The sequence below is a fragment of the Hypanus sabinus genome, chromosome 4, assembly GCF_030144855.1.
Source record: "Hypanus sabinus isolate sHypSab1 chromosome 4, sHypSab1.hap1, whole genome shotgun sequence".
Taxonomy (NCBI): domain Eukaryota; kingdom Metazoa; phylum Chordata; class Chondrichthyes; order Myliobatiformes; family Dasyatidae; genus Hypanus; species Hypanus sabinus.
The window spans coordinates 90,503,176-90,516,998 of record NC_082709.1 but is presented as its reverse complement, the minus strand read 5'-3'; positions in this window follow the sequence as shown (position 1 = coordinate 90,516,998).

The window sequence follows — 13,823 nt, the reverse complement described above, 5'->3', positions numbered from 1 at the left end:
ACCCTTTCCCCCATTTCCCTCTCTCTCCCCCATTCCACACTCTTTCTCCCAATTCCCACTCTCTCCCTATTTCCCTCTCCCTCCCCATATTCTGCTCTCTCCCCATTTCCCACTTTCTTCCCATTCCCACTCTCTCCCCCATTTCCCTCTCCCTCCCCATATTCTGCTCTCTCCCCATTTCCCACTTTCTTCCCATTCCCACTCTCTCCCCCATTTCCCACTCTCTCTCCCTATTTCCTTCTCTCTCACCATTTCCCACACTCTCTCGCCATTCACCCTCTCTACCCCATTCCTTCTCTCTCTTCCCAATTTCCCACCCTTTCCCCCATTTTTGCACTCTGCCCATTCCCATTCTCTCTGCCCATTCCCACTCTGTCTCCACATTTCCCTGTTTCTCTCCTTATTTCCCCCTCTCTCCCCATTTCTCTCTGTCTCTCCTTATTTCCCCCTCTCTCTCCCCATTTCTCTCTCTCTCCTTATTTCCCCCACTCTCTCCCCATTTCTCCCTATCCCCATTTCCCGCTCTCGTTCCCCATTCCACTCTCTCCCTATCACTTCCCACTTTCTCGTCCCATCGCACTCATTCTCCCCAAACCCACCCTCTCTCCCTCATTTCCCTCTATTCCCCATTTCACTCTCTCTCCCCATTCTCTCTCTCTCCCCATTTCCTACTCTCTTTCCCTATTTCCTTCTCTCTCCCTATTTCCCACTCTCTCCCCATTCCGACAGTTTCTCAGTCACTTCCCACTTTCTGTCCCCATTTCACTCACTCTCCCCCATTTCCCTCTCTGTCCCCGATTTCCCACTCTCTTTCTCTCTCGTCACTTCCCTCTCCCTCTCCCCATTTCCCACTCTTTCTCCCTATTTCCAACTCTCTCCCCATTTCCCACTCTCTCTCCCTATTTCCAACTCTCTCACCATTTCCCACACTCTCTCCCCCATTTCACCCTCTCTACCCCATTCCTTCTCTCTCTTCCCAATTTCCCATCCTCTCCCCCATTTCACTCTCAGCCCATTCCCATTCTCTCTGCCCATTCCCACTCTCTCTCTCTCTGCATTCCCACTCTCTCCCTATCACTTCCCACTTTCTCTCCCCATTTCACTCACTCTCCCCAATCCCACTCTCTCTCCCCATTTCTCTCTGTCTCTCCTTATTTCCCCCACTCTCTCCCCATTTCCCACTCCCCATTTCTCTCTATCCCCATTTCCCTCTGTCCCCAATTTCCCACTCTCTCTCTTGTCACTTCCCTCTCTCTCCCCATTTCACACTCTCTCCCCATTTTCCTCTCCCTCTCTCATTTCACACTCTCTCATCATTTCCCACTCTCCCTCCCCCATTTCACCATCTCTACCCCATTCATTCTCTCTCTTCCCATTCCCACTCCCTTTGCCCATTTCCACTCTCTTTCCCTATTTCCTTCTGCTTTCCCCATTTCCCTATCCCCATCTCCCACTCTCTCTCCTCATTTCCCTCTCTCTCACCATTTCCCACTATCCCTCCCCTATTTCATCCTCTCTACCCCATTCCTTCTCTCTCTGCTCTATTTCCCACCCTCTCCTCCGTTTCACACTCACTCCCCATTCCGACTCGCTCTGCCCATTCACACTCTCTCTCCCCATTTCCAACTCTCCCTATTTCCTTCTCTCTCTCACCATTTCCCACACTCTGTCCCTCATTTCACCCTCTACCCCATTCCTTCCCTCTCTTCTCAATTTCCCACCCTTTCCCCCATTTCACTCTCTGCCTATTCCCACTCTCTCACTCCACAATCCCACACTCTCCCGATCACTTCCCACTCTCTCTTTCTCCCTATCACTTACCATTTTCTCTCCCCATTTCATTCACTCTCCCCAATCCCACTCTCTCTTCCCATTTCCCTCTCTCTCCCCATTTCTCTCTGTCTCTCCCTATTTCCCCCTCAATTTCCCCATTTCACTCTCTCTCCCCATTTCCCTCTCTCTCTCCCATTTCCCAGTCTCTCCCCATTTCTCCCTACCCCATTTCCCACTCTCTTTCCCTATTTCCTCTCTCACCCCATTTCCCACTCTCTCTCCCCATCCCACTCTCTCCCTATCACTTCCCACTTTCTCTCCCCATTTCACTCACTCTCACCAATCCCACTCTCTCCCTCCCATTTCCCTCTCTCTCCCCATTCCTCTCTGTCTCTCCTTATTTCCCCCACTCTCTCCCCATTTCTCTCTCACTCCCCATTTCCCACTCTCTCCCATTTCTGTCTATTCCCATTTCCCACTCTCTCTCCCCATTCCACTCTCTCCCACTTTCTTGCCCCATTGCACTCATTCTCCCGAATCCCAGCCTCTCTCCCTCATTTCCCCCTCTCTTCCTCATTTCACTCTCTCTCCCCAATTCTCTCTCTCTCCCCATTTCACTCTTACTCACCATTTCCCACTCGCTATCCCCATTTCCCACTCTCTCCCCATTCCCGCACTTTCTGTCCCTTCCCACTTTCTGTCCCCATTTCACTCACTCTCCCCCATTTCCTGCTCTCCCCATTTCTCACTCTCCTCATTTCCCTCTGTCCCCAATTTTTCACTCTCTGTCTCGTCACTTCCCTCTCTCCCCATTTCACTCTCTCTCCCATTTTCCTCTCCCTCTCCCATTTCACTCTCTCTCACCATTTCCCATTCTCCCTCCCCATTTCACTATCTCTACCCCATTCATTCTCTCTCTTCCCATTCCCACTCCCTCTGCCCACTCCCACTCTCTTTCCATATTTCCCTCTCTCTCCCCATTTCCCTCTCTCTCCCCATTTCCCACTCTCCTCATTTCCCTCTCTCTCCCCATTTCCCTCTCTCTCTCCCCATTTCCCACTCTCTCTCCTCATTTCCCTCTCTCTCCCCATTTCCCTATCTCTCTCCCCATTTCCCACTCTCTCTCCCTATTTCCTTCTCTCTCTCACCATTTCCCACACTGTTCCTCATTTCACCCATTCCTTCCCTCTCTTCCCAATTTCCCACCCTCTCCCCTATTTCACTCTCTGCCCATTCCCACTCTCTCTCACTCCGCAATCCCACTCTCTCCCTATCACTTCCCACTTTCTCTCCCCATTTCACTCACTCTCCCCAATCCCACACTCTCTTCCCCATTTCCCTCCCTCTCCTCAGTTCTCTCTGTCTCTCCCTATTTCCCCCTCAATCTCCCCATTTCACTCTCACTCCCCATTTCCCACTCTATCTCCCCATTTCTCTCTCTCCCACCATTTCCCACTCACTCCCCATTCCCACTCTTTCTCTACTTTCCACATTCTGTCCCCATTTCACTCTGTCCCTCATTTCATTTCTCTCCCATTTCCCTCTCTCCCCATTTCTCTCTCCCCCCATTTCCCTCTCTCTCTCTCTCCCATTTCCCAGTCTCTCTCCCCATTTCCCTCTCTGTCCTCGAATTCCCACTCTTTCTCTCCCGTCAATTGCCTCTCTATCCCCATTTCCCACTCACTTTCCCTATTTCCTCTCTCTCCCCATTTCCCACTCTCTCTCCCCATTCCACTCTTTCCCTATCACTTCCCACTTTCTCTCCCCATTTCACTCACTCTCCCCAATCCCACACTCTCTTCCCCATTTCCCTCTCTCTCCTCATTTCTCTCTGTCTCTCCCTATTTCCCCCTCAATCTCCCCATTTCACTCTCACTCCCCATTTCCCCCTCTCTCTCCCCATTTCTCTCTCTCCCACCATTTCCCACTCTCTCCCCATTCCCACTTTTTCTCTACATCCCACATTCTGTCCCCATTTCACTCTGTCCCCCATTTCATTTGTTCTCTCCTATTTCCCTCTCTCCCCATTTCCCTCTCTCTCTCTCCCATTTCCCAGTCTCTCTCCCCATTTCCCTCTCTGTCCCCGAATTCCCACGCTTTCTCTCTCGTCACTTCCCTGTCTTGCCCCATTTCACTCTCTCTCCCCATTTCCCACTCTCTCCCCATTTCTCCCTATCCCCATTTCCCACTCTCTTTCCCTATTTCCTCTCTCTCCCCATTTCCCACTCTCTCTCCCCATTCTACTCTCTCCCTAACACTTCCCACTTTCTCTCCCCATTGCACTCACTCTCCCCAATCCTACACTCTCTCCCCATTTCCCATTCTCTCTCCCCCATTTCACCCTCTCTACCTCATTCCTTCTCTCTCTTCCCAATTTCCCACCCTCTCCCCCATTTCACTCTCTGCCCATTCCCATTCTCTCTGCCCATTCTCATTCTTTCTGCCCATTCCCACTCTGTCCACCTATTTCCTTCTCTCTCCTCATTTCCCACTCTCTCTCCCCATTCCACTCACTCTCCCCAATCCCAACTCTCTCTCCCCCATTTCCCACTCTCTCCCCATTTCACTCTCACTCCTCATTTCCCACTCTCTCCCATTTCTCTCTCTCCCCATTTCCCACTCTCTTTCCCTATTTCCTCTCTCTCCCCATTTCCCACTCTCCCCATTCCACTCTCTCCCCATTCCACTCTCTCCCTATCACTTTCTTGCCCCATTGCACTCATTCTCCCCAATCCCACCCTCTCTCTCTCATTTCCCTCTCTCTTCCCCATTTCCCATTCTCTCCCCATTCCTGCACTTTCTCAGTCACTTCCCACTTTCTGTCCCCATTCCCAATCCCACTCTCTCTTCCCCATTTCCCTCTCTCTCCCCAATTCTCTCTCTCTCCCTATTTCTTCCTCAATCTCCCCATTTCACTCTCACTTCCCATTTCCCACTCCCTTTCCCCATTTCCTTCTCTCTCTCCCCATTTCCCATTCTCTCCCACCATTTCCCACTCACTCCCCATTCCCAATCTTCCTCTACTTTCCACATTCTGTCCCCATTTCACTCTGTCCCCCATTTCTTGTTCTCTCCCATTTCCCTCTCTCCCCATTTCTCTCTCCCCCATTTCTCTCTCACTCCCCATTTCCCACTCTCTCCCATTTCTGTCTATCCCCATTTCCCACTCTCTTTCCCTATTTCCTCTCTCTCCCCATTTCCCACTCTCTCTCCCCATTCCACTCTCTCCCTATCACTTCCCACTTTCTTGCCCCATTGCACTCATTCTCCCCAATCCCACCCTCTCTCCCTCATTTCCCTCTCTCTTCCCCATTACCCACTCTCTCCCCATTCCCACACCTTCTCAGTCACTTCCCACTTTCTGTCCCCATTTCACTCACTCTCCCCCATTTCCCTCTCTCCCCATTTCTCTCTCCCCATTTCCCTCTCTCCCCATTTCACACTCTCTCCCCCATTTCACCCTCTGTACCCATTCCTTTTCTCTCTTCCCAATTTCCCACCCTCTCCCCCATTTCACTCTCTGCCCATTCCCATTCTCTCTGCCCATTCTCATTCTTTCTGCCCATTCCCAATCTCTCTCCCCCATTTCCCTCTCTCTCCCCATTTCTCTCTGTCTCTCCTTATTTCCCCCACTTTCTCCCTATTTCCCTCTCTCTCCCCATTTCCCACTCTCTCCCCATTTCCCACTCTATCCCCCATTTCCCACTCTCTCCCCAATTTCACTCCCTCTCCAACATTTCTCTCTCTCCCCATTTCCCTCTGTCTCCCCATTTCACTCTCTCTCCCATCTCACTCTCACATTTTCTTCCCTCACTCCCTTTTCACTCTTTCACCATTTCCCACTCTCCCCAATTTCCCTCTCTCTTCACATTTCCCTCTCTCTCCCCATTTCACTCTTTTTCCCCATTCCCACTCTCTCCCCATTTCACACTCTCTCTTCCCATTTCCCTCTCTCACTCCCATTTCACTCTCTTTCCCATTCCCTCTCTCTTTCCCCATTTCCCACTCTCCTCCTATTTCACTCTCTCTCCCCATTCCCACTATCTCCCCCATTTCACACTCTCTCTCCCCATTCCTACTCACTCTCTCTCCCCATTTCCCACTTTTTCTCCCCATACCCATTTCCCAACCTCTCTCCCCATTTCCTATTTTCTCCCTATTTCCCTCCCTCTCCCCCATTTCCCAAACTCTCTTTCCATTTTCCACTCCCTCCCTATTTCCTTCTCTCTCCTCCATTCCCACTCTCCATTGTAATGTGCTGTTCTTCCTCTCACTCCTCCCTTTGGTCCCACTGTTTCCAACTGATCATAGTACCGTACAGCACTGTACAGGTCCTTCAGACCATAATGTAGTACCAACCTTTTAAGCTCCTCTGAAACCATCTAACTTCTCTCCTACATAGCTCGTTATTTGAATTCCATGTGCCTGTTAAAGAGTTTCTGAAGCAACTTCTCTCTCTTACACTTTCCCTCCCTCCCTCTCTCTATCTTCTCTTGCTTCCATTTCCAATCACTCTCACGACAATATTGGTTTTCTCCCACATTCCAAAGATGTGGGTATTGGGCAGATGGCAAGGGAGATGGGTGGGGAAGGACATGTGGTGATGGGAGCTAGGTGGATCAGGAGGAGTGAGAAGAAGGGGAAAGGGATAGAAGGGAAGAGGTTACCGGAAGAATGAGAAGTAAGTTTTTGCGCCTTATTCTATTCTCTACATTATACGCAAGTTGGTGACTGGCTAGGTCAAACAGGAGTTGCTGTTCCTCTAATTTGCATTTCACCTTAACTTGGCAGAAGAAGGGGCTGTGGACAGGCATGTCGACGTGGGAGTGAGATGTTACAAGTAAAATAGTTGTCTGGCTGCCACAATGGATGGAGTGAAGGTGCTTACCCAAGTGGGTCATCCAATCCTACTCTTGGAGTAATTCTTCAAGCATTGTCGAAGACATTCTATCAAATGATTACTCTGTTTTCCTCCCCACAGATTCTGCCTGACCAGCATCTCTCAGCTCCTCTTGGCTTTCTTTCATTCTCCCGAGTTCTTGGTTAGTTTTGAGTTACCAGTTGTTTTCAGAGACACAGGCAGCAAAAGTAATTCATGAAACTGTGAGGAACCAACGCTGACATTGTAGTAGAAGTTGAACAATTCAGATCAATAGCCGGAGGGTGGTGAATCTGTGGAATCCGTTGCCACAGATGCTGTGGTGGCCAAGTCATTGGGTATATTTAAAGCGGAGGTTGATAGGTTCTTCATTAGTAAGAGTGTCAGTGTTTACAGGGAGAAGGCAGGAGAATGAATTTGAGAGGGATAACAAGTCAACCATGATTGAGTGCAGAGCAGCAAACTCAATGGGCCAAATGGCCTAATTCTCCGCCTATATCTTATGATCTCATAGTAGCAAGTGGGAAAGTTGTGTTGAGATAGATCAGCTGCAACCATAATGATTAATGTAGTAGACTGGATAGGCGGAATGGCCTACTCCTGCTTCTGATTTTTATGTTAAAATTCTGGCTGGGTTACTGTGTGTAGTGATGGTGTTGGGGGTGGGGTGGTGTGCACAGTAAAAGTGAGAGCATTATACGTGGATTTCAGTAACAATGTGCAGGTGACATGTGAAATGTTTTCTTCAGCTAGACTCTTCTCCAATTCAGTGACAATGGGGACAATAATTATGGGGTTCAGTGATAATGTTCAGTGACAATGAGGTTCAGTGATTATGGGGACATTAATTATGGAGTTAAGTGACAATGGGGGCTTTAAACATGAGGTTCAGTGACAATGCAGACAATAATCATGGGGTTCTGTGACAATAGGGACAATAAGCAGGGGGTTCAGTGACAATGAGGACATTAATTATGCAGTTCAGTGACAATGGGGACATTAAACATGAGGTTCAGTGACAATGTGGACAATAATCATGGGGTTCTGTGACAATAGGGACAATAAGCAGGGGGTTTAGTGATAATGTTCAGTGACAATGGGGTTCAGTGACAATGGGGACATTAAATATGAGGTTCAGTGACAATGTGGACAATAATCATGGGGTTCAGTGACAATGAGGTTCAGTGACAATGGAGACATTAAATATGAGGTTCAGTAACAATGGGGACCTTCAGCATGAGGTTCAGTGACAATGAGGTTCAATGATAATGGGACATTAAACAGTCTTCAGTGACAATGGGGACATTAAACATGGGGTTCAGTGACAGTGGGGTTCAATGAACATGGGGGATATGGGGTTCTGTGACAATGAGGTTCAGTGACAATGGGGACATGAGGTTCTGTGATGATGTGGTTCGGTGATGTTGGATTATAGGAGAAAATGGGACATCTGGGGAAAATGCACACATTCCACAGGGAGGACGTATAGAGATTCCTTAGAGAATGGTGCTGGAATTGAACTTCATCCTCTGGAACGCCACAAGCTGTAACAGCATCGCGCTAACCCCTGCACTCTGTGAGGGGCAGTTCTTGTGTCGTCAGTCTGACTGAATTCTTTGAGAATGTGACAAAGCACCTTGATGAAGGTAGAAGAGTCAAAGTGGTGTATACTGATTTCAGTAAAATGTTTGACAAGGTTCTCTGGAATAGGGTTATTTGGAAAGTCAGGAAGAACGAGGTCCAGAAAAACTTGGCTGAGTGCTTTCAGAATTGGATTGCCTACAGAGGGTGAAAGTGGATGGAGGTCGGTGATCTGCAGGGATTTATTCTGAGACCTCTACTCTGTAATTTTTCGAAATGACTTGGACGAGGAAGTGGAAGGATGGGTTAGTAAGTTGACATGGTGATGTTGTGGACAATGTGAAAGCTTGTTGTAGGTTACAATGTGACATTGACGGGATGCAAAGCTGGACTGAGAAGTGGCAGATGGAGTTCAACCTGGGTGATTCAGTTTGGAAGGCTGAACACAGGGTTAATGGCAGGATTCTGACAGTGTGGAGCAATGGGGGGATCTGGGAGCTCAATGAATTGAGGTGTCCATTGAAGAATGTTGCCAACTGACACAGTCCAGGCTGCAGAAGGACATGTTGAGGAACAAACTGAAGCTTGGTACAGCCACCATAAGGGCTTGATGTGGGAGGACCACATTACAGAGTTATTCCATTACTGGGCAGGGATGGACCATGCTGGAGGAGAAAACCCCTCAGTTATCTAGCAATGTATCACCGCAGGGGGTCACATGAGTGGCAACAGTCATGTTGGTTTTAATAAATGTAATTGAACACTACTTATTTATTTGTCTATGAAAATAAGAATGAAAAGGTACAGTTAATTTGTGTAAATGGTTTTTATTATAAATAAAGCTTGTTTTGATGTAAAAATATCTCTGACTCAGAGAGAGGAGATCTAGGCAGTAACCTCCGCTCAGTTAGACCTTTCTTTTCTCCTAAAAGTCTTGACACTCTGCTTCCACCCTTTCAGTTGTCCAACAGCAATGACTAAATAGGAACTCTGTTGTTATTCTGCTGGGCCTGTTTAGCTCCGGGAACCTGAATCCCCACTGCTGCTCCAGCTGGTGGTGGTCACAGAGACTGAACCGAGAACCTCGGGGTGGTCTGTGAAATAGAGATGCCACCTGGTTCAACATGTGAACCGTCTCACCCTACCCCCCAACCCTTCAGTACTGTTTGCTCAGCTGATAACAAGTGAGTCTGACCCATGCTGGTGTGCGTGTGGCTCAATTGAATTAAATACAATGTTCAGTCCTGCTCTGAATGTCTGTGCCACTGTGATTATGTGCAGCTACAAATGATGATCAAGGAACATTTCACAAGTTGTGGTGCTGGAAAGATTTTTGTCACATTAATGCTCTCTGAAATGAATAATTCCTCATACTTTTCTCTTAAGAGGAGTTACAGGGAGCATGAAGACTCACATTCAATGATTCTTCAGGAACACCTTCTTCACCTCTGCCATCAGGTTTCAGAAGGGACAATGAACCCATTTCACCTGATTCAGGTTTGTATCTAATAGTAATGTTTCTGCTTTGCAGTACGACAGATACATTAGGTGCATAGAAATGTACAAGATAGACCAAATGGACAGACAGAAACTTTCTTCCGGCAAGGTAGTGGCTAACGTGAGAGAGAATGATTTTAAAGTGATGGGAGAAAAGTATAAAAGGGATGTCAAAGGAAGGTTCTTTTTTACACAGAGTGGTGGGCGAGGGGAAGGCTCTGCCAGAGGCAGGCTTTAAGACCATAAGACATAGGAGTGGAAGCGGGAGAGGTAAATCTGTAGTGGTAGAGGCAGATATATTAGAGACATTTATGATACTGTTAGATAGGCAATTGGATAAATAGAAAACTAGACACCTATGTGGGAAGAAAGGGTCAGATTGATCTTAGAATAGGTTAAAAGGTTGGCACAACAATGTGAGCCAAAGGGTCTGTACTGTACTATACCGTTCTATCTATATTTTTTATTGTAACTCATTGTAATGTATAATGTATTGTCCTGCACAAAACAACAAACGGCACCACTTAGTGATAATAAATCGGATTCTGATACTATGGGTAAGTTAGCTCACATTTGGGTCAAAGCTCTGGTGTCAGGCAATTGGCAAGCGAGGCAAAGGAGAGAATCGGCCATCCAGTTCTTTTTGTTCACAGTGTGTACAAACAATTTCTGCAGCTGTTGCTGAGACGCACAGCAGCTCAATAAATCTAAATGAGAAACTGATCCTTGTTCAGATAAAGGCAGTGCTTTTGTGTTGCTTGTTCAGCCTGCGACGGACAGGAGACCAAAACAAGGGGAGAGTGCGGATCTTGAGGCATTAGTCTGGGGAATTAGGGTGCAATGAATCTGGCAGCAATCTAGTAGGAATAGTACAAGTGGTCCAAGTAGGACGAGCACCTCACCGGTTTCAAAGACCCAGGTTCAATACTGACCATCGGTGTTGTCTGTGCGGAGTCTGCACACTTTCCCTGTGTCCATAGGGTGTACATGTGACAAATAAAGCTAATCTTTTATCTTTGATCTTTGTCTCCTCTGTAGCCAGGGTCATGTGTAATATGCATATGGCTTTGATGTTTTCCATATTCTCTGCATTAGAAATCACAATCAGAATCAGATCGGGTTTATTATCATTGGCGTATGTTGTGAAATTTGTTTTGTTGCAGCAGTCAGTGCAACTGTTGCTCCTTGTGGCACATCAGGCAGTATATTTGCTGTTTCTGTAGCATTTCACTGTTTTTTTTTAATGAGACCGAGTTGCTAGCTCGACACTCAACCCAGCACATGCGGGGGTGGTCCGGATTAGAATTCCGGACCATTCACCTCGAAGTCCGGTGCTGATATCACCACAGCACTGGCCAGCTATAAATTACAGGTGTGTGTGTGTGTGTGTGTGTGTGTGTGTGTGTGTGTGTGTGTGTTTGTGTGTGTAGCGCAAAAAAGAGAGCAAAGGTATGAGATAATATTCATGGGTTCACCGACTGTTCCAATGGCAGAAGGGGAGAAGCAGTTCTTAAAATGCTGAGTGCCTTGTGCGTTGAGTGGGTATTAACATTGCTGGATCCTAATGCTTTTATGATCCAAAGGTTCTCTGGAAGTCAATACTGAGGCATGAAACTTGTAACTTTTAAAAATATGACCGCAGACGACAAGAGCAAAGAAGAACACGAAGAAACGCCCAGAGAGTAAAACATGGCCGTGGTCTTCTCCTGCACAGACTAGAGATCACAAAATTCCAACAACTAACCTGTAAAATAACCAGATTCATGTGGCGTGACACCCGCTCCTGAAAACTAAAACGTTTCTAGAAAAATACAAAAATACAAATCAACTGAAGTTACTGGAGAATTCACTGAACATTTACTACATGTAGGTGATTATATAAAATACAAGCAAGCACGGGAAGGTTAAATTACAAGAAAAAACTGGCATTCTACACCCCAATCCAACAGCATCTTATTCTACTGTTCCCTGTTTGCTGAAATTATGTGCCCAGGTCCAATGAAATATGATTCATAAGCATTGATATCATTATGCGCACACCTGCACACACAATAGATTATTGTTTTCGGCTAGTTTAGCAATAGAATAATAAGTCGACGAGAGTCCATTAGACTGTGCATATAATCCATTCAACCCCATCAACTGGATTCCAGCCTCTAGCTCAGACTCAGATCTCTAATTCAGTGGTGTGTTCATATCGCGACTAGCGCATAGTTAACAGTGTTAGCGACAGGGGTTCGATTGCTGTTACCGCGTGGGTTTCCTCCCCTTTCTCCGGTTTCCTCCGAAGATGTAGGGGGTGGTAGGTTAATTAGTCACGTGGGTGTAATTGTGTGGCACGGGCGGGTTGCGCCGGAATGAGCTGTTACCGTGCTGCATCTCTGAATTTCAACAAATTAGATTCCAGACTGTAATTCACTCCATTCATTGTATATAAACCATTGAATTTCTCCGGATTCCATGGACTGAGATGATTTGATCGGTCTGATTAATCATTGAGGCTATTACCATTGATTGGCAGATAAATCAGGCGAAGTGGTAGCGTCACGATTAGTGTAACACCATTGTACCAGAGATAGGAGCATCCGGAGGAAACGCACCCGGTCACGGGAGAACCTACAAAACCCCGTACAAAGAGCGACAGGAATTGAACCGCGGTCTTACAGCTGGCTCGGCAAAGCTGTACGTTGACCGCTATGTGCGATCGTTCCGCCGTCCGCGGCAGCCAGCATCTGGGGAGGGAAATGGACAATCTCCACCTGGACCTGAAACGCCGGCTGTCCACAGACGCTGCATGGCCCGTTGAGTCCTTTGTGTGTTCCTCCATGAAAAAAATAAGATTTAAATATCACAAAAGTTAAATCATGATGTCCCGACCAACAGCTTACAAGAGTATTTGGCTACCCTGTCCGATGACCGAACTAAAACATCAGAGAAATTAAGTGGACATAGCAAGGGAGGAATTCCCTTAGCCAGAGCGTGGTGACTCTGTGGAATTGCCACAGACGCTGTGGAGGCCAAGTCATTGGGTATAGTTAAAGCGGAGGTTGATAGGTTTTTGAGGATGATAGGTTTTTGATTGGTAAGGGCGTTGAAGTATACAGGGGCTGGGGTTGAGAGGGATAATAAATCAGCCATGATGTAATAGTGGAACAGACTCGATGGGCCAAGAAGCCTAAGTCTGCCCATTTTCGTCTAAAATAGAACAATACAACCCAGTTTAGCCCCTGTGGCCCGAGGTATTGTGCTGACCAATAAAAACCAATTTATGGTCTCACGGAAATTTCAGAAACAAAAACTCTTAGGGACAGACCAATATTAAAGTGATTGGTTAGTGTGTTGGTGGAGAATGGGATTGAGAGATTTGAGCGGCGATTCCTGAGGGGGAAGGAAATGGAGAAGGACAAGACAATAATACTCGAAGACTGTACGTAGATGGGGGCTATTCGGGAGGAATTAAAATTAAAAGATATAAAATATTCCAGAGGAAAGCGCGCGTTTTATTTTGAGCCATTTTGAGCTCAAGCAAATGATCGCAGCACTTTCGCAGGAAAATATGTATAAATTACAACCTGAAGACGCTTCTGAAACTACAGTGTTTCAGACAAATTTTAATCGCATTTTTAGACTGGTTAACACACACGGCTTAATGAAAATAAATACTTAAATTCATTGTTACTCAGGGTCTGTCCGGGACATTGGCCTCGATCAAATCTCCCCATTGCCGACCTACAGTTATGAAGGACTTGCTTCATCTAAACGGCATTTACTTACTTTGCAAAAAACAATACAACCCGCTTTAAGCTTGCATTAAAGCCGTTTGCATTATTTCTACCTAATAAATGAACACATGCAAACTGGTTTCGATGTTAGTACCGGCGGAACCTCCGCGAACACCGTGCCAGAAATATCCATTTTGAATGATAATTGCGATTATTAGTAAATTATAAGTTAAATGCAATCGAACGACTGACAGTATCCAGGGCAATGAGTGTCACAGGTGTGCACAGAAATTGTACAAATGCAACGGGACCCAATAAACATTGAACAAAGTCTAATAAACACAAACTATAATAAATAATCTTCAAATAAA